The 24,942-nt window shown below is 39.6% G+C and overlaps 2 long non-coding RNA genes across 3 annotated transcripts; both read left to right on the top strand.

Moving 5' to 3' along the window:
- Positions 1 to 10,192: 10,192 nt before the first annotated feature.
- On the top strand, positions 10,193 to 19,576 carry LOC137854560 (uncharacterized). Of its 2 annotated transcripts, none has more exons than XR_011095229.1 (3): positions 10,193 to 11,927; positions 13,358 to 13,422; positions 18,033 to 19,576. It is a non-coding gene; the product is annotated as an uncharacterized lncRNA (long non-coding RNA). The 2 variants fall into 2 exon arrangements; XR_011095230.1 differs by having other exon boundaries at positions 13,355 to 13,422.
- A 60-nt stretch (positions 19,577 to 19,636) lies between these two features.
- Positions 19,637 to 24,575, top strand: LOC137854559 (uncharacterized). The gene is made up of 3 exons (XR_011095228.1): positions 19,637 to 20,364; positions 21,723 to 21,823; positions 24,122 to 24,575. It is a non-coding gene; the product is annotated as an uncharacterized lncRNA (long non-coding RNA).
- Positions 24,576 to 24,942: the final 367 nt, after the last annotated feature.

Genomic DNA, 24,942 nt, shown 5'->3' with positions numbered 1-24,942 from the left:
CCAAGCTGCCTCTCTTTAGGTTGAGGTAAAGAACTTTAGCAGCTGGCTCCCTATCATGTTAAATTTCAGCTACATTTTTTCTAGCCTCAGAAACGACACTATACCTGCCTAAACGCTACCATTTCCATTGCCTGCTGTTGTGACCAAGACCCCCTCTTCTCTTCATCCCTTCTTTGTGCATCCTCTCAGACTGCAGTTCATAAGACCAGGTACTACCTCTGTGCTCTGTGTTTGCAGTGCCTTGAAAATAGATTTGAGTTTCCCAATCCTGGATTTTGAGTGGCCTACTATAAATTTCTTTTATATCAATAGTTGCTACTTAACAGCATTTTTCCAATGAAGACAAGCTGAGAGAGTTCAGCCTGGAGAAGAAAAGGCTTTGGGGAGACCTTATAGCAGCTTTCAGTACCTAAAGGGGGCCTACAGGAAAGCTGGAGAGGGACTCCTTGTCAGGGAGTATAGACACAGGGCAAGGGGGAATGGCTATAAACTAAAAGAGGGTAGATTTAGAATAGACATCAGTATAAATTCTTTACTCAGAGGTGGAGAGGTACTGGCACAAATTGTCCAAAGAAGCTGTGGATGTCATCTCCCTTGAAGTGGTCAAGACTAGGTTGGATGGGGCTTTGCGCAAATAGATTTAGTGGAATATTTTCCTACTGTGGCGGGGGAGTTGGAATTAGATGGTCTTTAAGGTCACTTCCAACCCAAACCATTCTGTGACTCTATGATTTCTTTTCTGCTCTTTTATATCTGTACAGTTCAGAAATCACTTTTTTAAGTGATCCAAGGCTGATACTAGGCATACCCTTACCAATGCATGACTGATCTACATCAGATGGCATGGTCAGTGCATCAGCGAGTTCAAAATAAGATCAACTAGAACCTACAAATTCCTCTTTTTCTTTAAGAAAAAATGGAATGCTTTGCTATTTAAAAAAGGTAATAAGAAATGTCCCTTATCACTCTTATGCAACTATTCAAAAATAAAAGAAAGTAGGAGAACAGACTATTAACATGCAGTGTGTTCCAATTCAATATTCACCATCGCTTCTATGGCAGCTCTGAATTCTGAGCTGTAGAGATAAAAGGGGGAATAATACAGGAAAAAATATTCCCAAAAGCCAGGGTTTGTGAAGCAAAGAGAGTGATTGCCCTTCCCATTCTGCACTTGCACTTAATCTGTCCAAAGAGATCAAATTCTCCAAAGTGTCCCCAACTGAGAATTTCTCACTTAACTTTTGATTATAAGAGTTGCTGGTTTCATCTTAAGTAATTCTGCCTAACCTCTGCCTTAAGTGGATAAACTTAGAATAAAACTTCAGGCACCTGGGCAGGACAGACAGGACCTCTATTCACAGCAGCCTTCCTGGTCTTTTTCTCTCTCCTTCAGCTGTAGTGCAAATATTGGCATTTATTCTAAGTAAGCTGTTTCGTTGCCTCGGCAAGGCAGGCTGTCTTACTGGCTTAGTACTGTATGCAATATCAGTTGTTGATTCACTCTTTTCTTTCACTGTGCTGGTTGGTTAATGGTCTTTGGACCAGTGATGGCAAACCTGGTGATGTGAGGTGCTTCTTTACTTGCTTCAATATAAACCTGATGAGATCTCAGCAGAGCTCATTTCCTACATCAGAGACAGTTCATAGCTTCCTACAAAAAAAGATTTTAGTTTCACACTCTCAAGGAGACCAGTTAGAGTTTAGTAATTCCCGTTAAAAAAAAGGAAAAAAAAGAGTGTTTTGATAGTACTGTTCTGTCTTTGCCATCATTTTGATTGCCATTAAGTAAAGTTTCCTGAGACATCACCTTCAAAGGAGAAGTACAATTGGTCAGTCAGATGTTGGCAGCCTAAATTACCTAGCTGAAACAGCATAAGGAGAGATACTCCTGGGAAGCAATGGTCAGGTGCATTCTCTCTCTTAGATTTGTTACATGAAAATTATTAAAGCATGTGTCTCCAGGAAGTTTAGATATCCCTCATTCCTTCTTAAGCTTGTTACGGAGATTTTAGGCATACTTTAAAATCATCTGCTGTTTTCTTCATACTTCAGTCCTTTTTTTGGACACAATACTACTTTCAGTTACTAAAGTCAGACTGCTGCTTTTGACTTTCATTTATATATCAGCAGTTTCCATTGAATCATCAAATATCATCAAATTTACCAAAGACACAAAACCAGTGAAATGAAAAAAAACAAATTACTTGGATATCTAATCATGGTCACACTTAATGTGACCTTGAAAAGGGAAGACTGAATGAAATGGTCCTAGGGTGCTTTTGGTGAAGTTTCAACATTTTGATATATGTCAAGCTAAAGGGCACAATTTTAATCTCTCTAATTTAAAAATGCTAAGAGCACTTAGTGGGCACAGCCAGATGTGAGGAAAGTACTAGATGAATTTGAGGATATTTATTCAAGTATTTGAGATAATTTAAGTCTTTGCATCTTTACAATAGTAGATTATGCAAGCAATAGCCTCGCTAAATTATACAATATTCAGATAGAGGTGATTTGCAAATGGATGTATCTCGACAAGAATGTGAAAGGAAAATGAACAGCAAATGATCTGAGACCAAAAAAACAATTGTGACAAAATAAGGACCAAACTCTGCTATCATTTAAGCAATATAACTATGTACGTTTGCAGTTAAATTCCACCTACGTTACTTACACACTAGGTAGATTTTTTTTTAATATTTGAAACTTGTTAAAGAATTTGAGCATCTACCTATTGCAAACAGAAGAAAAAAAAAAAGATAATGGCAATATCATGACAGAAAATTTTTAGGCTGCAGCCAAATCAAACAATCAAACTTGGACCAACACAAGATGAGATTGTTAGGAATTGATACAATAACTGAAAAGAAAAAATGACAACAGTAACATAAACTGATAGTCATACATAACAAGGCCATTGGAAATTATGCTTGAAAAGATTTGGACAGAGACCAAGGCCTTGATCTAGACATCTAATGTTTATCTATAACCATAATTCATATTCAGGAGAAATAAAATGATTAGTTACTCTTACAATACCACCCTTCCCTATTTATCCACAGTCAAAAATGAGAAAATAAGGGGACTGCTGTGGATATAAGTTCCTTCACTCTGATAATACAAAGGTCACCATAGTTAAATGTTGTCATGACTACATAGCAGAAATTAAAGCATAGGTAAACATTATTCTTCAAGGAGACAATTCTTCTTTTGATTTTGAAAAAAAAATCAGATCAATGTGGATGATATTAATAAAGTAAGCATTATATGTAGTTTGTTGAGTAGTGAACAGAGTGGCAGAGTTCAGGGAAAGGCAACATAGCATTACTATAGGAGGATAGAATAACAGTGTGGCAGACTGCACATGTCTAGAACCAGTTCTAAGAAACAGAATCTGTCTATATACAGAAGCAATGTAAAAGATGAGGAAATACATCTACCTGTCTGAAGCTTCTTGCAATCCATAGACAAGTAAAAGTTTTTTTAAAAACACAAGGAGTATTAGGGGTTTATTCAATAACTACAGGCCACAAAATTCACCAGCCCTGCTCTGACTCAAAAGTTGTTGACTAGAGTGAGAATCAGACCATAGAGTAGGAAGACAGGCAATATATTTTATCAGCCTAGCTGAGACAGCTGGAAGAAAAGCAGACAGGTTCTAAGGGACACAAGAGAGAGGTCTTCAGCAGGTCACACATGTGAATGCTGACCCATCCCAACTCACTCTCTCACATTCCTTTTTAATTTACTCCTCCAGTAAATTGCTTCCCTTGATAAAAATTTCCATCTTTTTTTAGCATGAGCTGCAGTGACTTCAGTGTTCAGCATTTGATTCTTGCATGCTTTTGTGTGTTAAATTAAAGAATACCTGGTATCAAATGACTTGTGCTACTATAGCTCTCTTTAGCCTGCAGTCAAGCTTCCTTCTTAACCTCTTTACACAGGTAAGAGACTTGCCATCTTCAACTCTCTACCCCCATTTCTCCTTTTTGTGCTATTTGGCTCTTCAGTCTCATTATTTCTTCCTACACTTTTCTGCAAAGTTGTTTGTCTTACTTTACTTCGTTAGTATAAGAAGACTGAAATACATAGATATAGGTAGATAGCATATATATAATATATACAATATACACATATGCCATTATATAGATGTGAGATATATGATATGAAATATAGTATAAATATGTACATATATGTATGTGTATTTGTGATATATATAAATATATGCAAAAGATGATCACAAAGAGGAAGGGAAGAATCTATTATTCACGACTATGGTGATTTGTGTAAGAAGTAATGGGAAATAGCTGTGAGGAGGTTCTACAACACATTTGGAAAACTTTCGTTTTACCCTGAGAATAGTGAGGTTTTCAAGCTGACTTATTTCTAGAAGAAACTCAAAATAGAACTAGTAGAAAAGCAGGGCTGCATATTTTCATTTTAAAACATGCATACGTAACAGAACCCTTCTGTAGTAGATTATAGACATACACCACCATTACATAAACCAATCAGTGAAAGCAATGCAGGGGGACATTTCAAAGAGGAGCTGCCTCTGCCATCCAGTGCTCACACAGGTCAGGTTGGATGACTTCCAGATGATTCTTCTCTTGCCAGCTTTTCTATTTTTCTTTACATTAATGCAGCAGGACTTGTAAACATAGCTATGAGGGATTAATAAATATTAATGACTGAATTTTGGGAAGGTAGCTTTAGCTCTCAAGGCAATGAAGATTTTTTGGCCATGATACAGGCTCACCACATTAAGTATTGTACATAGATGGGAGTGGGAAGGATCATCACTTGGTTTAAAATCCAGGCAGGATTTGCGTCCTGCCTTGTCTTGCCACTGGCCAGCACCATGTGAAAGCAGAGTGAGGGTGACCTGATTTTGCAAGTGGACTTTTTAGCTTTCAGAATAAATTGCTTTGAAATCACAGGAGTTAGAGAAAATAAGGATCAGACTAATGAAGTAAGAGTTATGAGGGGTTGCCAGAAATGTGGAAGAGCCCAGGGAAGAAAAGGAAATAACACCATTTCATTGGTCCCAGCATGATTGAAGGGGGACTATAATGTGCTACAAAGCAGAGTTGATGGACTAAAGCAAATCTGTTTAGATTATTGATTGAAGCAAAGTTTTATGTTAGCACATATGAAAGCAAACTGTTAAAATTTTGTTGTTATTATTACTGTGATTCCTATTAGATATCTAGTGCAACTCAATAACGATTGCTTTTGTGCTAGGCAAACCCCGTGGATCCTATGCTCTTCATATTAATTTTCATTTAGAAGGAGCATTCAGTGGCTTCTTTTCTAACATTTGTTTCATGCTAATAGAGTATTTGTATGGCAGGACAGCTCTTACTAACGTAAGGATTTAATGAGGGGTTCAGTTGCAGAGGCAGTTTTCTGAAAAGCAGAAAGGTATTTATTTGTTCCTCATAAAGCTAAGAAGAATACTAAGTGAAGAGGTTTCTCGTTGGAGATTAATACTGGGTTTAAAGGACACCCGACCACTTCAGTGGAAGGGGTTTTATAACAATCAGAGCGATGAAGTAGAGAATAGGGAATTACTTCATTTGCTGCAGACAAGTCAGATATGTGAGTCTTTGGTAAGCCTGGAAATCAGCCCGTTGTTACACGTCTGAGTTTAGCTTCTTGCTGATAACACTTCTGATAGGTGACGTGACTGGATGGTGCAAGATGCAGTTTTGTGGAATGGGAACCTAAGCCAAATCCCATTCCTGTTCACCCTGTCTAGTTCCTCATTAGAGAGAATAAAAGACTTACAATCTCTCTCTGATAAGAGGAATGCTGGGGTCAACATTCAGCCACCAGTACAGGTGGAGAGCCTGGCCTGTGCTGACAAGTGCTGTTAAACACATCATAGCCTGTGCTAGGGCAGCCTCTGCCAGGGCAGGAAATACACGTGCTGCATGTGTGTCTCTTCTGCAGCCAAAACCAGGGAGGCTGCTTAGCTGACTTGTTTCCACAACCAAATATTTGCAAAGTGCATTACATTTTTCCTATATAAATGTCTCTTTTCCAGAACGGTATAAAGGATCCTAACACAAATGAGATTCAAACCCATATTGCACTCTACAGTAATGCTAATTTGTTATAAAAGGAAGCACTGCTGTTCAACACTGTGTTAATGAAATGCTGAGACATACCCATCTTGAAAGCACCGTGGGGAAAGAAAGCTGAAGCAATTGATTAGGTAACAAGGAAAATTGGTAAGATTTTTTTTTTTTTTAATATATATAAACCAGTGTTAAGCATGGGCAGAAGGCATTGGTTACAGCTCTACAAAATTCAGATTTACTTCTCACTAAGGAAAAGAATATATTCTATTTGTAATAGCTTAAGCTGACACCAAAACTGTCATTTAATGAATTATAATTAATTTTCCTAAATCTAAACTGGAAAGGAAAACATGACTTCAGAACCTTACTCGTATGGGCCATAGAAACCTGATATTTAGCCTTGCAAACCCTCAAGATTTTTTGTTTGCCATTTGCCATCCTGTTCTCCATTGTTTTTGTGACATCAGTTGCAAAATCCAGCCTGATTTTTACTTATATAATACTTTTCTGTGGCAGTGGCATTCATGGATTTTGCCTGGCCAGAACTCCTCCTGTAAGACCAGCCAAGAGTAGGAAGCCATACTGCACAGAACTTGGAATTTATACAACTGATAATAGTTACTTGCAAAACAGAGAGTGGAAATAAAAGCATTGCTTACTGTGTTTTGTTTTGCTTTTCTTGACAAGAAATTCAGTAATAAAGCCAGCTACCAACAGCTACCAATAGGGTGGTAGCAGATTTGAGGATCCAGGTATTTCTCTTCATTTGAAACAGTCAAAAATACTTCCTATCTCTGAAATAATCATAGAAATCAGAATTCCTCTTACAAGGAGAATTGCAGGCATTACAAGTTTTTTTTTTCTTAATGAAATTACTAATTTGTTTCTTTAGAAACTTTTTTAAGAAGAAGGAACTGGCACATGTCTCAGGCTTCTAGTGTTTTGTCAATATGTGCTGCTTTGGATCTTTATCTCTCAGAACAGAAAACTGAGCAGATTTCTTTCCACGTGATTAGACACTTCTGCAAATCTGCACCCTCATCTCCTTCATCTCCTCCATTTAACCATGTGCTGTTTTGCTGAAAACACCTCCCTCCCCCAGTCATTGCACCGACGGTCTCCTCTGTTCTGTACTCTCCTAGTTTCACCCTTCAGCTGTTTTTCTCTCTCTCTTTTTTTTTTTTTTTCCTCACTTGCTTTTTGTAGTCACTGGGCTGCTTTTATGGAAGTGCTGTTTGGTATGTGCCCACCACGTTCTTGAACTTTGCATCCTCTCCTACCACCACATAATTTCTCTCCCTGCTCTTCCATCCACATGCTCAGAAATCAATCAGCACTGATTACCCACTACATCTACAGGGGGGAAGAGCTGCAGTTTTTAAAGGAAAATTGTGGAGGAATTCAAACTTCAAAGGGGGTCTCATTCTGTTGGATCAATTTGGGCTGGGAACGTCGGAGTAACTTACTGTTCTGTGAAATGAATGCTCCCACCAGTCGATAGCTGACTAGCTCAGACCTTGCAGAACACATTTCATTTCAAACCAGTGAAACGCCTGCTTTGTCCTCTCTGGAAAAACTAAATGATATCAACAAAAGCAAGGGAGGGCTATTGTTACTTCAATTATTGTTATTGCTGGCAAATAAAGCACTGGAGAAATCTAAAGGCTTGTATTCACAATCTGGCATATTCAAATAATGCAGATGCTATCCCGGAACATTATTTAAATGCCTAATCAGCTGGTAGCCACAAAATAATAAGATGTTAGGCCAAGGAATCTTTGGGGTCACATTGATTTATTCAACAGTTGATGCATTTCATATGATCACAGCAAGCAAACAGAATTGATTTAGAGCTGCTATTTATGGAGATCAGCTCACCAGGAGCTGTAACTATTCAGGCTCCTGGAAGAGTCTCACACCGCACTACTAGCAGGCAGTACAGACCAACAAACTTCTGGGAGTATTTATCTGCTCATGGCATGAACAGTCAACCCGTTTCTTTGCTCAATGTCAATGTATCATAGAAGAGTTTCTTCTTGTAGGGAGTCCAGCTTGATTCAGGAGAAATCAAAATGCAGGGGGGTGAGAGAACCGAGGAAAGCAAAGTTAGAGAAGAGTGAAAATTAAAGTCTGGAGGAGGTGAAAGCTGAGCACTGGAGCATGGTGGTTTTGGCACATACTTAATGCTTAGGAATTCACACATCATTAACAGGAGATATATTTAAAAAGCAAATAAACCTTTCAGTGCTTGGATCTCTCAGATTATTTTGGAGGTTTATCAAAACTTTTAAAAATTGGCTTGTTATTAAAACATGCAAATCTGAAAAAAAAAAAAAAGTATTCTACAAACAACAGGAAAGGTGTGCCTGGTAAAGCATGTTATGCTTGTTGCCTCTGAAACCTAGCCAGAGGGATATTATAATGGGATATGCTGCTTGTCTGCCTTGGGAAAAAGATCATGTTCATGTAAGTTGTGTTCTACACCACAAAATGTGATAACATTCAGTAGAGGCATTTCAAAAATGTATGCTTTGAATTGCAGTTTGCAAAAACAACAGTTGGTGGCACTTTGAAACAATTTTTATTTCTAAATGCGCATTTGCTGATTGTAGGTGTGTAGAGGATGACATTAAAATATTAAATTACTGGTCTACAGTGATTCAAATTACAGTAACAATACAGAAGTTATCAACTGTCTTCTGCATGGTTCACAGATAGCTTGCTTACACAGAATTTGAAGACATGCATTTATAAAAACAAGGGAAGGTGATCAGGGTCAAATTCTTCTTAAAAAAATATCAGAAAGAAATTACTGGAAAAGACAGTAATGACAGAGAAGGGGAAATCACTGCTAACTCTGTAGCTTACTCCAGCTCTTAGAGGCACCGAGGCCTGCACTAGCACAGCACATTTCTGTGCACAGCTTGTCGTCATCCAGTTTACATTTTGAAGGTTGTTTGTTTGTTTATTTATTTATTTATTGTCACAGCATTGATGTGCATGGTATATAATACGCACGTAGATTTCTTTTTTAAACAGCACACACTGGATAAACAGATATTTACCAGGATCTTAACCCTCAAGAAATGTGAGGGAAAAGAGCAAGGAGAGATAGCAGTGGCTACTGAGTAAGAATCAAGCCTTTGTCCACGGTGTTTCTACCAATAAAGCACAATTACACTGTGTGCACAGAAACTGCAGCACATCTGATGGGGTGGGAAACCTGGGCTTTACTGGAGAAATCAGAGGGTTTGAAATATATTCTCTCTATGTTTTTACATACCTTGTCTGAATACACGAGATCTGACAAGCAAAACCTCTTTTGCTAGAGATTACATATGATCATTCCTCCCACAGACTGGTGGCTTCGGTGCCACTTTGTTTCTAGAAGAGACACATCACCACATCATCACAGAGACAGCCCTGAATACCAGGGCAACCTGCTGAGTTGTCTGTGACCGTTTGCTCAAAGGACTGGAAGATCAGCTCACAGCTGGTGCTTGGCAATCTTTACCGCTTGGCCAAAGGAGCTTCAGCACCTTCTGTTCTGCCTCTAATTCTCACTTATTGGAACTGAAAAGTCTATGTCAACAGAGGATAATAAATTTGGAACCATTGCTGCGTTCTGCCCCTCCCCTTCGTCCTGCGGATCAGTTGCAAATGAATCCTGTTTGCTGCATTGGCCCTGAATATGTTGGTCTTGACAGTATAATCCAGAAGGGATTTTTATTTGGCTTTCTAAATGACATGTTTTGCAGTTATTAATAGTTCTTTATATTGGCCAGTTTGGATTCCATGGCAAAATGTTTCATTTAGCTTCAGACAAATGCTGCTTGATGCATTTACAAATATGGTCTTGCCTGGGAATATTTTGCTGCTTTCCTATTTGATTCTATTGGGTTGTTGGCACTGAGGGGAAAGCTTGACATATCCAGTACGATAAAGCAAACTTCCTTCTTCTGAACAGTAATGCTGCCTGGCACTCTGGATTTTCTACAATGTAGAAAAGACTTGGTGCAACCATGCTAGATTTGGTGCAACCATGAGCTAAATGCCAATTTGACGTTTTCTGGCTTTCATATACTTCCATTTATCTCAGACTTTTGTAATGTTCTTGCTTCAGCTCCATTCATGTGATGCCTAGGCAGCCCAGCAATGCCCATGAGTTTCATGCCTGAGCATCTTTCTGAGCACTCCACACCTCTGCATGCTGCCCTGCAGCAGAAAGCTTCTTTCAGTCTGAGAGCTCCTGCTGTAGACTGAGATGTTTTGTTTTGGGCTTCTCATGTCAGTACTCTCCAGTATCTAGTTCAGTAATTTGTACCTTTGCTCACAGGAGATGGTTTGCAGACGATCATGTTGTTCTCCTGCGTGTCTGATCTTGTGCTTGCACAGTGCTTGGGAATGCTTTGTTTAGGCATATTGTATATCTGCCTGGGTATCATATCAGTTTTCACACACAGGTGCTTTCAGTTCAGGTGCAAATTCAGAAACACTTATTTCCTACCTGGCTTTTACTGTGCCTGCATGTGGGCTTATGAGCCACCCTTTATATTGGCCACCATCCAAGGCAGTCACTTCTGGCTCAGCAAATACTGTCCTTCATTACATTTCCAACCTGCAGGCTCGATTGTTTCCGTCATGTTAGACATAAGCCCTTTGACCACATTCTGTCTCAGAGCAGCTGTGCCAGTTGCACAACCAGCTCCCTGCTCCCTGTGTGGCAGCAGCATTGCTGCTTCAGCTGGGAGCTTGGGGCTGCAGCTTGGTACCCACAGATGCTGTTCTGCCCTGTTGGCAAATGCCAATACCCACAATTTCAAACCTGCAAACCAGAACCGCAGACTGGTTGTTTTGAATAATTTACCCTGCTAACAATTCAGTCTCTGATGTGGTTGTTCCAAGCAGGTGTAAATCTGTGTCCCCTCCAGCACACTCTTGTGACTGAGGTTTACAGTCAATTTCTTCCTCCCATCACTTAAGCAAATTTTTGAGCCCTCAACAGTATCATCTGCTCCAGCAGGTGCCTGTTCTCAGAAATGCATCAGGTAGACCGTACTTCAAGTGAGTGAAAGTACCTGATGTTTTCCACTCTCAGAGGAGAAGAGGCAATGCATTTCCGTGGGTTTCATCATTCCGTGAGAACACCCGAGACCCCTCCACTGTCAGTGAAGGGACAGACATGCTACTGTTTGGTGGATGAGAATAGCCTCTGCAGCATTTGAAAAACACATTTCTCTTGTCACTGACTATAAAGTTTCCTTTATAGGCAATATATGGCATTATATTAGGTGGACTGGATCACTCTCATCCTCCTTTATTCCTTTTTTCTGTTTGTCCCTTCCCTCCCTCTCTTTACTTCCTCCCTAGGCCAAGTGCCAAAAATGCTTAGCGAGGCAGGATCTCAGCTATCAGCTTAAATTGTCAAACTGGCTTCCACCTCTTTCATTTCAGAGAGCACTGTAATTGAAACTCCTCTTATTTTAGGTGGTGGTAGTATTTTAAACTCAGAACTATGTAAAGAACTGGAGATAATGCTAAACTGCTTAGCTGCGAAGGGGTGGCTACAGACCCAGTGAGGAAATGTTTGCATAAATCCTATGTAGGCAGATTCTCACCTAGAAAAAGCCTGCATTTCTGCCAAAATATTCAGAATCTTTCTGGCATCCACCGCAAGACAATTGTCAGGCTTGATTGGTCCGGCAGGGAAAGGCTTTTGCTTTCATTTTTGAGTGTTTGGTGCCAGCGTATTTCCCTGACAAGTGATGTGAGAGGTGACTGGAAGAGTTCATTGACTGTGGAGATGCCGATGCAGGAAACCTCCTTCCTTCTTCCACAGAGGTGAGTGCAAGCCTGCAGTTGTTCCTGAGGAGGATGTGTTGCCAGTGTTCTCAGTTTTTAAACAGTCCCTAGGTTGCATGGGCTGATGCTCTTCAAACATTGCAAGTGGAAGGATGGGTGAGTCCAGGCTTCGCTTTGCAGCCAGAGCTCTGAATTAAGAAACCTGGGAGGTATCCTGGTGGGGAATGCTCAGCTGAAATGTGCTTTGCACCACTTTTTATATATTTATTTTTCATTATTATTCCTGTGGCTAGAAATCAGGGACTTCATGGACAAAGGAGTCCCAAAACACTGTTTAATGCTTTGGTAACTAGGTGATAAGTAAAAATGTAAACATTTACTAAACCAGAGAAACTTGATTAAGTTGCTGATTGCTTCTGTTGTGCCTATTCTGTCAGGCATTAGGGGGCAATAGCAGGAGAGGAAAGCATATATAGGTTATGCCAATTCTACATGGAGCTGGCTGGGCTTCTTAGTGGCTTATTTCCAGACACTTGAAAGTTCGAGTGACAGGACTGGAGTGGGAGGCTTGTTTGGTTTTCATGTGAAGGTGGCAAATTATAAAGATAGTAGCATTCCAGTGAGGTGTGCCTCAGCCCTTAAAATGCTTTCATTTATCAGTTGTTATCAGCTAATCAAGAATAATCCTGAGCAAGGAGCCTAAGGATGAGGTTAGAGGGGACTGGGCACAAGGACGGGACTGTATTGCCTCAGGTAGCCTCAGCAATGCTTTGCAGTCTGAGGTATTGACAGTGGGAGCAATGAGACGCAGCTTTATCCAAGAAGGCTAGGAGAAGTGTTTTACAAAGGCTGACTGTAAGGTTGCTGACCTTAACAAAGAAAGATTTCTTATACTATATGCAAATGAATCTTCTATGGGAAAAAAAAAAAAAAAAAGTGTTATATTTTGATTTGTTGATGGAAAAATGCTGCACAGCATGTCTCATAAGCAATATAGCAAGTGTCACTAAACACTAGGGATGAGAGGAAAAACAGAGTATCTTTTGGGAGATGGACGTACTGGGACAATTGAGCATCGGCACTGCAAGACTCTTGCACAGAATCAGTATTTTGTGGTTCATTCTGCTTCAGTTTGAAAACATTTTCTCAACATTCACATTTTATGCAGAACTGGTACTTAAATTTCAGCAATCTCCTAAACTGATCTGCTTTCCATCTGAAAATTTCTATTTAAATTCTGTTGTATCCTCTCAAAAATATAAGATGCTCTGCTCAAAGCCATTCTGACACGAATCTCCCTTCCCAAGTGATACTGGATATCTGTTTGGCATCACAGATCTAAGAATGTAATAGAGCTATTTTTCCATTTCAACATGAATTCAGTTGCCAAGGCCAGCATCTTCACTACCCCACTTTAGCATGTGTGCATGCTAAATCCATTATTCATACTGTCTGTATGTCATCAGCAGAAATTTGCCTACGTGCTCCTTCAGAAATGGGCTGCCACTGCATAGCCTCACCTAACCAGCTGTGGGTACGTAAGAGCTTGCTTTTATTTTCAGATAATATCGTATTTTACAATTGTGAGTCTGAAAGTATTAAAAGTGGACTTGTGAGGTGATATGTTTTTTATCACTTGCTGTTTGAGAGCCAGTCTTAGCTGTCTGGTTTAAGATAGAACAAGCCAGTAATGATGTCCCCATAAAGTAACAGAAAGAAATAATAGTTGTTTCTTCTAGGCAGTTACTCATTTAAAAAATAGAAAAGCTTCTTCCAAAACAGGAAAGCATATATGTAATGTGTGGACCTAGCAAATGTTCTCACAGGTCCTGTGTCTTGTCTGCAAAATGTTCCTACCTGAGGGAGCAGTGGTCCTGTAACCGAGGGTTGTGCACACAAGTAAAGTGTTGTATAATATCCATTTGTCTCTTGTCTATTCAAAAATCAGACAACAACAACAAGGAGTTATTTTCATAGAAGAAGGCTCTTCTAAAAAACAGGCAAACAATTATATGATATCTGTTAACACTGTTCAGGCCGAAAGGTCAGCAAAAAAATAAAAAAGCTTTTGAAGTTTCTGATCAGGCACAGGCTTTTGCAGACACCATCAGACTTTTTATTTCACTTGTCTTCCCGGGTGAGACAGTCACTCAAAAATGGGATCAATGGCTCTGATCAATACCTCGCCCAATATTGTGAAAGGTCATATATCATTGTCTCCTAGCGCTAGGGTAATTTGCAAACAGACGTTACTTTTATTGGAGCAGTGCCCAGAGGATTCAAGCAAGATGCTCAAACGCCACTCTGCTAGGCAGGCACAAAACAAAATAGTCCATACTTATCTCTGAAAGAGGAAGGAGCTGTGACAGATGTAAAATGCAGGCACGGAAGGTTTGTGAGGGAAGGGGTAAGTGAAAATAATGGCAGAGGAATGGCAGAGCAAGGCAGTGCCTTCGAGCCACTGTTCTGTAAGGTTGAGGAAAGTCTGTAAGGGGCAGCTCATTAGGAGATTGCAACTGTCTCCAGCACCTAAAGCAATAAGTAGATTTTTCAGAAGAGCGGTGCCTGCATATTTCTGAAAATCTCCTCATAGCCTCACTGTGGGAGCTACAAGTTTCTGAGTGCTACTGAAAGCTTGGCATTTGCTTAGCAGTTGACGTGGAAGCAAAACCTATCCGAAAGTCTGTCTCAGTGTGCCTGCTTGCAGTGTGAGTCAGTGCGTGCTCCTCCTCTGTGCCCATGACCAGGCACTGTTGTGTCCTAGATGTGGGAATTACTGATGTCATCAAAGGTTAATTGTGAAAGAAATAATTTCATTTGTAAGTACCCCCAGCTGAGAAGCTGTTAATCACACCCCAGGCAAGCTTGCCAGTTTGCATTTCTGAAGATTCAAGAAAACAATGTTATGGCCTGGTATTTGTTTTATAGCACTGTATAATGAAAGTGGGAGTCTTGCTATTTTATGTAGATATGAAATGTAACAGTGGCTGCATTTTTGTACACTTTTTTTTCTTTCTGTAAAATGGCATAAATTTATTGTATTTCATATATAGAGAAAGCTCTAATCTCTGATTAGATTATTAGATTAACTCATGCTTAAAGGGAAAAATAAAATATTTACTTGCAAGTAAATTTAAAAATGTAGTGAAATTGAGCTTCATAGACTGTCAGATTTCAGGGGCTGTGAAATCAGAGTTTCCTTAAAAGGAAACACTGCATCCTAAATATTTCATTAATAATTATAATTGCTTTAAGTATACCATAACTGCGTTAAATTTGTTGTTTTGCTTTATAAACCCATTTAATTTTTCAATTGTCTACTGGCAAACATTGCCTTCAGTGAAGTCAACATGAGAATAACATCAGGGAGGAATCTAAGATAATACAATCCCTTTCATCGAGTGCCATGAAAAGTTTATTAGCTGTCTCAACCACTGTGTGCAAGTACATTCATCTGACTGTCACTGGGATGTAGATACACAACAGGACAGATAATGAAACTATTTGGTTTGCCTTGTTTCCAAATTCCAGGTAAACACTTCTCTAAAACTGGAGAAGTCACGCACCTTCTGTGATAGTACATGATCTAAATTCAGAACGTACATTTTTAAATTATTGACCATTCTGAATATTAAGTTATATCTCATAATTATACATGTGACCAATTTTCTTCAATTAGGGTGACTGGCTTTCAAAGCAACACTAACTCTTCCACACAAATTGCAATAATTATATATTTCTTTACATTCATTGCAGATATATAGAGCCATGATGTATAAAATAAAAATATGAATATAAAGAAGTATTTCGGTCTTATGAAATAAAGAAGTATGGTGGCAAATACACCAGCTGAATCCTTGGCTCACCAGAATGACAATATTCTAAAAATAATATAAGGTGAGATGGACTTTGTACTTGCGATGATTTTATATCACTTTGTACTTGTGATGGTGGGCGGCCGAGCTCCACCACAACCACTCTCTCACTCCCCCTCCTCAAAGAGGAACAGGGAGAAAATACGATGGAAAGGGCTCAAGGGTTGATATAAGGACAGGGAGATCGCACAGTGATTATTGTGATGGGCAAAACAGACGCGGCATAGGGAGATAGTAAGATTTATCGCTACTTTCTAACAAGCTAGAAAAATGAGAAACAAAGGAACATCCACCCTCTTCCACCTCCTTCCCCGAGTGGTGCAGGAGAACAGGGCAATGGGGGTTATGGTCAGTCTATAGCACTTCTCTGCCGCTCCTTCTTGGTCACTCTCGTCCCCTGTGCTGTGGGGTCCCACCCACGGGATACAGTCCTTGGTGAACTGATCCGGCGTGGGCTTCCCACAGGCAGCAGCTCTTCCAGAGCTGCTCCAGATATGGGTCCGTACCACAGGGCCCATCCCTCAGGAGAAAACTGCTCCAACCTGGGTCCCCCACGGGCAGCAGCTCCTGCCAGGTCACCTGCTCCTGCGTGGTCTCCTCTCCACGGGCTGCAGGTCCGGCCTGGAATCTGTTCGGGCAAGGATCTTCCACAGACTGCAGCCTCCATCTGTGTCCACCTGCTCCAGCAGGGGCTCCTCCACAGGCTGCAGCGTGGAACCCTGCTCCACCGTGGTACTCCATGGGCTGCAGGGGGACATCCTGCTTCACCATGGTCCTCACCACAGGCCGCAGGGGACTTCTGCTCCAGCACCTGGATCACCTCTCCCCCTCCTTCTTCACTGACCTTGTCGCCTGCAAGGCTGTTCCTCACTCTTCTTACTCTCCCAGCTTCTGTGTGTGACGCGGCTTTTCTTTTTTTTTTTTTTTTTTTTTTCCTGTCTTAAATATGCTCTCACAGAGGCGCAAACAACATCACTTATTGGCTCAGCTCTGGTCAGCAGTGGGGTCCTTACCAAACATGGGGCAGCTTCTAGATTCTTCTCACAGAAGCCATCCCTATGACCCCCTGCTACCGAAACTTTGCCACATAAACCCACTACAATACTTGAAAGATACAAATAAAAAATAAACTTAAAAGAAAGCTGATATGGGAAACAGCTTGTTCAAGTTGAGTATTGCACTACTAAAATTATCCAAATAACCCTAATTCAAATCTTATTAATATTCTTGAGATCGAAAACCTTGTCATGACTAATTTTTACACAGTACAAATCTGACATTAAGACACATTCTAAGAAAAACATTTATTAATTATACTAGACTAGATTGTGATTCTGGTATTCACATGGAGTATCCTTTCCTAAATGAAAATACATTGGACTCATGCTGTTATTTGAAGAGCACAGTACTTAATGCAATTACAGCCCACCTGACTGACAATGTGGAGATCTTGGTACACCTGAGGGTGAAACTCTACCAGGTTCGTTATTCCAGAGAAACTCTTCACAGTTGATACACTGATGGTGAAGGTGTTATTGCCACATAAACACACAAACCAGACCTTGACAATATTCGTAGAATATTTAGCTGGCAGAGTAGAAGAAAATTGTCAGTAACTGTTGTGACTAAATGCTTAATTATTTCCTAAGAAGTGAGCTGACCTCATCTTATGCCAAATGGTTCATATTTTTATGTAACACCTAAGAGGTCTCGAAATTCCATATTGTCCTCTAAAATACAAGTTCGTTACAATGCAGCCATTACTAAAGTCTTTAAGGTCTTGCTTTCAGAGTAAACCTATGAAAGCCCGAATTTACATCCCAGTCCTACTCCAAAAATTTATGTACCATAAATCCAAATTCCATAAGCAAATTTGCCACAAATATAGCATATATTTCTTGAGAGAATTTTTCACCATTGCACCAACATGTTGTCTGTGTGGGTTTTGTTTGAGGAGATCAGAGGTAGCAACTTCATATTTAATAATGAAAAATTTATTGTAATGTTAACTACAAAGAACCCACTCCTACTCCATAACCATTAAAATGCAGAACGTCATCTTTTCAATAATGCAGAATTGTTGCATATTAAAAATTTAAATTTATAAATATTAAAAAAGCACAGGTCAGTGCTTTAACCAACAGAGGTAGTTGTACACACAGCTATCATTGTAAGTCTTAAGGGTCATGCATTTGTTATGGTGTAGAGCAAAAAAGATAGGATAAAAAGTAGCCATATGATAAAGTAAATTTTGATTCATTTTTTTCAGATGAGCGACAAGGACAAGAAATGTTGGATTAACTCAGGGGTCTGTGGTTGTCCTTTGATAAGGACATATTCCTATTTCAATCTATCAAGCCAATGTGCTGGAGTCAGCTTTGTAAGGGCATGGCATGAAGATGCTTACAAAAGTGACTGCAGCCAAAATTACCTTTGCCAGCCTCACTCCTTTACATCACTTTGACAGAGTCAAGAGGCCAGAAACATAATATTGTTTTTCACTTCCTTGGTCTGGAAATGCCTGGACAGTCTATGCCAAATGTATCCACTATGACCAGAGAAGTGATTGCCATGCAGGAGATGAGAAGGAAACTCCTGGGTTATTGCAGTCCAGGTGTTCACCATGCCCAGGAAGGGGGAAGCTGAGCGGGCTTTGAGAGTCCTTCAAGTGATCCTGTCAGAACAAAGCAAACTTGAAGCACTGGAAGGCTACAGCTAGCTCCTCAGCAGTGATTCTTCTTAGATGTGTCAGCAGTTTCTGCATGCAGGTAGCATCAGCCTTATTCTGACAAAGAAAAAAACAGACTCATGGCAGCAAAGGTAAGAGGCTCTTTGCAGTCTGAACTAAGTCCACATTCCTTGAGCACTCAGCCAGAGTAGCTGGTTACTACATCCATGAGTTGTGACCTATGTGAAAGACATGTGACTCAACAACAGAAAGGAGCTTGGATAGTCTGTGCAGCACAGGTCTGCCAGGGCTGTGTTGAGGGAAACCTTTCCTTCTTCACTCAGTGGTGTCCCAGTCAGACACACTGGGGAACAACTGGAGCATGACCATCCTGTTGTATAGTCTTATCTGAGTTAGCCATGCTGATGGCTGATTAACCTCAGCTTACAAACACCAAATAATACTGCATGTGGAGGTGGAAACAGAAGTCTCTGGCATGAAGCAGAAAGGTAAGTAGTGGACATCTGGCTCTCCTCTCTAGCTCCATGTGACAGCTCTGCTGCCACAACATGCAGGGAGGATGCAGCATGTGTCTCCTTCATCTGCCTGGGTCTTATGGTTGTAAATGAGGCAGCAGCAGCTGCTTTAGGCAGTATTTTTCCCTTTTGTAGAATTGGTTATGCTCGTTTAGAAGAAATATTTATTGATAATGGGCTCAGGGGGGTAGGGCAGGATGTATCACTGTCATGGTGACAGATGGGAATTTATGGGCGAGGCTACTTATCCATGCTGTAATGGACAGGGAACACTGAGACCTTGGGGAAGAAGGAAGGACACCAGCCCTGTGATATCCTGGTTTGTGAAGGGTACGAAGATGACAGGGACCTCCTGGAGAGATCATAGAATCATAGAATCATAGAATATCCTGAGTTGGAAGGGACCCTTAAGGATCATCAAGTCCAACTCTTGACACCGCACAGGTCTACCCAAAAGTTCAGACCATGTGACTAAGTACACAGTCCAATCTCTTCTTAAATTCAGACAGGCTCGGTGCAGTGACCACTTCCCTGGGGAGCCTGTTCCAGTGTGCAACCACCCTCTCTGTGAAGAACCCCCTTCTGATGTCAAGCCTAAATTTCCCCTGCCTCAGCTTAACCCTGTTCCCGCGGGTCTTGTCACTGGTGTTAATGGAGAAAAGGTCTCCTGCCTCTCGACACCCCCTTACAAGGAAGTTGTAGACTGTGATGAGGTCTCCCCTCAGCCTCCTCTTCTCCAGGCTGAACAGGCCCAGTGCCCTCAGCCATTCTCGAGTGGCCATTCTGAGCCCAGAGAGATCTGGGCACAGCATCACTCAGGCTCAGAGGACCTAAGACATAGCCTCTCTGGGCCCTCTGAGAAATGCAGTAGCCAAAATCACTTCATACATATTCAGCAACTTTAGTCATGCTGACACTGTTTTCTACTACACTTGATAGCTCACATGGGGCCTTCAAATCTCCAGGCTTTGAGAAGAACTCTCCAATGTTTGCCCTAACAGAATTTGCTGAACTGGCTTGAAACAAACCTGGTCCATTTAACACATTTAGCAGTAACTCCGAAGCAGCTGCATGTTTTTTTCTGACTGATATTTTCCTGGTTCCCATCTTCATTTTAATCTGTCTTTCTTGTTCCTTATCTGTGCCTGTAGCTGGTATATTTTAGAGTCATCTTTTCCACATCTATTGAAAGCTTAAACTTCATTGGAAAAATAGGAGAAGGGAAAATGGGTAAGGGAAAAGTTCTTTCCTTTCTTTCTTTTTGTTTATTTATTTTATTTTTTATTCTTACAAGTTCCAAAGCTGGTTATGAAGAGTTAGAGAGAAACTAGACCATGCAGGAAAAAGAGCAGAGAATCCTCAGGGAATCACCAGAGTTTCCTCATCTAGCTGTACAGGTAAGCAATAAATCATGTTGAAAATTAATAGTTAGATGCATTCACTGCTGTTTTTGCAAAACTGTTATTCCAAAGTGAGGAGCCCCTATGTCATCCATCCGTGTGCTTAAAAACATGATTATATATATATATATATATATATATATATTAGGGCTTAATTCCATTTTAGGTTAATGAAAGTCATAAATAGTTTCACAAGTCCAGTGGAAGGAGAAAAAGATAAACTTGATGGAAACAACATTCATTTAACATGATGTTTTGAAATTAGAAACATTGCTTTGAAATTGAATGGTCGTTAGGCAATCTTGGCCTGTTTAGCAAGGTTGTATTTAGTCATCTGACTTTGAAATTAAAAATCAATTTCATAGTCATGTGTTTGTCCTAAACTTGTTTCTAAGGAGTCTTGATATGCTACCTTGTGTAATACTCCCTTGTTTTAATAGTGTGACAACTCTGCAAAAGATTGATGGCTGCTATTACCAGTGGAGAGCATACAGGTCTCATCTCATGCTGCATATTTGACTGTGCTTCAGAACAGAAGCCACAGCCAATGCCAGATCTCTGGTCTCCTGAAATTTTGTCCTTCTTAGGATGACCATTTTTATCCCATTGTAATATTTATCTAATTTGTGATTATAATTTGCTGAATTCTGCAACTCTAAAGCCAAATGTGGTGCATCAGTTGATCTAACTTGGACCTTGCCAGGAGGAGGAAGTCAGGATGTAGAAGCAGTTAATTATTTTCCAGTATGAAGTTAAGTAGTCTGAGGTTAGAGAGAAAAAGATTAGTAAAGCAATTCTAATTGATTTGATATGGACAAGTCAACGGTATTCACTTGTGATCAGCACCTATGCAATAAAGGAAATTAAAACAGCAGGATACCCCATTCTTTTGTATGTTTTACTAGCCCCTGGGTACAATCCCATGGTTCCTGCATGAATCTCTAATTTTCTCTTGCACAGCTCTGTCCAGCTTCATACAATTATGATTCTATGGATCTCACAAAACTGCACATGATTAACACCAGTGCCATTTTTTATTCTTTGTCATCACTTTAATTTACTGCAAGACTTTTTGTTTTTTGATCCACTAATTGGATCCTTTCTTCATTCTCAGTTTAGAATCTGATCTTTTAGGAACATTGAACTTGGCTACTCCTTGTGCCCAGTTCCTTGCCCTCTCTTTTTTATTATTTGTTTCCTTCCTTCTCCTGCTCATGGCACATTCTGTTTTTTACAGATGAAGAAGTTTGACACATGTCTATTTTTAGGCAATTGCCATTAATAAATTAAACCTTATCCATGTACATTCACAGATTATTATTAATAAATTAAACCTTATCTGTGTACCCTCACAGAAGGAGCGTGGGCTGGGAAGCTAGGAAGATGTGGCTTTCCATGCATGGTGCCACTTGAAGTGTCAGTGCCAGAGATTCTCTCATCTCCAGAAAGCAGACAGGTATGGTTAGTGTCCTTTCTTCTATTTGGGGAACCAAACTCCCCACAAGGAAAACTAATGAGATTACTCCAGGGCAAAATGTGACCTACTGTCTGTGTGATATTTTGTAAGTGTATATTTTTGCCTCCTCCCTTAGTATATTTCCTTTCACAATAATAAAGGGCATCTAACAAATACCAGACTGTCATCCAATCAGTGCTACTTCATGGTTTATGTGCTGCAAATATAAAATTTGTGATGGATCTGAGGAATTAACATTTCTGTGTGGCTTTTGCTTCTGAGCTGGCATGGCCTCTCCTCCATACCGGCCCTCTCTTCCAGAGCTGGACATGGTTAAACCATGCTTTGGTTTAACAAACTCCAGTTGTCTTTCCCCCTTGAAAGTAAAATCCTCATTAAAAAGACTGGACTTACAGTGACAAAAAGATACAAAATGAACACATATTTTTATATTGGGTTATAAATACTGAGACATTTTCTCTGGGAGAAGACAAGAGAAGAATGCATTTACATACCTGTCCTAGATATTGACGGATAAATGCTGAAACTTTTGCATTTGAACATGTATCACAGCAACAACTAGAGACTCTGTGTGGGAAACATCAGTAGGTTTACTGTATAATAGCTTTTATTTAAATTTATCGACAGTCTTCCATAGCATTCACAGTGAATTAAAAGATTCCATTTAAATGCTTTTTACAATTTACAGTATTTACTGTAAGCACTGAAGGTTGACTGGGAACTATTAACACCTATTTATCAGAGTGTTATGTTCAACAGTCTTCAGACTTGGAATATGCATAATGCTTTTGGAAGAGTTTTGCAGAGACAAAAATCTGCTGTGTGTTTCAACATTAACAAAGGACACAAGGAAGGCAGAGTTGCTATAGTACCTATATACATAGCAGTTCCTCAAGCCATATTCAGAGTCAACTCAAATATGAGAGAGAGTTGAATTCTTCTCTTTGCTGTTTACTATGAACAGAAGAGTCAATTGTGTAAGATGCAGCTACTTAAGCACAAGAGAGGATGGCTGAGAGGTGCCCAGAAATGGAATTTGGTCAACACAGTCTTCATTACTGGTGATAATACATGAGAAGAAAAGAAAGAATCCAGGTTGCCACCCAGCTATAAAAGCATTTTATAATGCTTAAATATAAAGCCCTTAGAAAATGCTCTGAACAATTTTGGCATTAGAAAAAGTACCATGGAGACAACAAGAAAAAAAAAAAAGACATCACAGAAGAAAAAATAATGCAAAGCTTCATAATATAGATTGCTCCTTCTCTTAAATATCTGAAAGTAATATTCCAGACATATATCTGTAATGTCTAGGAGAGATGTGACTTTTCCAGAAAACATGCAAATCCTCAAGTTCTTCATTCTTTTTTAATACCTTGGACAGAGACAAAGTAATATTACACTTCAGTAAGCCAAATGTTACAATTTTCTAATATCATATACAATACAGTATTTGAGTTTTTCTAAATAATATAAGCTCACAAATTAGAGAAGCTGTAACTATTAGATGGTGGATTTGTTAAGCGAGTGTATGATCTTGCAGCAATGCCAGTGATCTTCAAGCAAATAATCTGGAAGACAACAGATCTGCAAAGAGGTGTCCATGGCACATATTTTTTGCATGTGCATATGTGCATGTGTTGTGCCCCAGTGGGCAGCCAAGAAGCACACAGCCATTTCCTCACTCATCCACAGTACAAAAACAAACAAACAAACAAAAACCTTACAGATTAAGATAAATATAGTTTAATAGGACAGAGAAGGAAGGAAATTTAATTACATTAAAAAAAAAAAGTGATGCACAGTGTGATTACTCACTACCTGTTGACCAATACACAGACCACTGGCCCAACAGCCCCCCTCAGTGAATTCCCCCAGGTCTTATTGTTCAGCACAACACCACCAGGTGTGGGCATCCCTTTGGCCAGCCAGGGCCAGCTGGCCTGGCTGTGTCCACTCCCAGCTCCTGGTGCACCTCCAGCCTCCTCGCTGGCAGGGCAACATGAGGAGCAGTAAAGGCCTTGGCTCTGTGTAAACAGTGCTCTGCAACAACTAAATATATTAGTGTGCTGTCAAGACTATTTTTCTCCTCAGTCCAAAACACAGTGACATACCAGCCACTATGAAGAAAATTGTCTCACCCAAAACCAGGATAACATGCATGTACTCTTACATACATCATTTCTTCAAGCGATAAAGTAGGTTTCTTTATTATTACTAATTATTATTATTATTATTATGTTTATTTTATTTGTTTATTTATTTATTTATTTTCAGATGCAGTGTTTCAGATTGTCTGATGAATGATACAAGATTTCTCCCATTACAGAAATCTCCTATACTCCTGCTCCCACGAGGAAATCCAGACTCTGGTCCACACTGTTGCAAGGAACAACTGCGCTGACTTTTAGAACTCTTTGGATCGTACCTTTACTAAGCCAGGCACTGACTGATTTTGAATTTGGCTGGAATATATTTTGATATTTAGTTGTCTGAGACTAGCATAAAATTGTGCTTCCTGGGTTTCCTGTAAAACACACATTCAACAGGCTAGTAAAGTATACTTTAACCTGATGCAAAACTGTCTTCATTGCCCAGTATTTCTTTCAGCTGTACTACATCACTTGCAATATTAGTGTGATCTGACATAATATGTGATGGTATTTTAACTGTCTTGTTTTCTATGTCTTGCTATGGACAAATTTAATAAATAATTGTATGTTAGATTTTATGCCTTCTGTTCATGTAATTCTGTGACTCTGGTTCAGCCCCAAATACACCTAAAATTAAGTCTCTGTGTTTTATCATAGATTAAAATGTCACTGTGAACAGTTCTACCATTGTCTCAATTAGATCTAATAAATGTATTCTTGTTAGCCAATTAAATAATTCTATTTTATGAGAGATTGCATTAATAACAATTGGTATACATTAATTCAATTTTTAGGAAGGTATTGCCATGAATACAACTCATCAGGAGCATATCTCCCTGCTGTTGTTTTCAGGCTTCTATCATTTAAATGACTTATTATCTCAAAATTCAGAACAAAAGGACTTGACTGAAGCTCTTTTAAGTTGATTGAAAGTCAAACAAATTT

Source organism: Anas acuta, chromosome 3, assembly GCF_963932015.1.
Source record: "Anas acuta chromosome 3, bAnaAcu1.1, whole genome shotgun sequence".
NCBI classification, from domain to species: Eukaryota; Metazoa; Chordata; class Aves; order Anseriformes; family Anatidae; genus Anas; species Anas acuta.
This window is presented reverse-complemented; position numbering and strand designations above follow the sequence as displayed.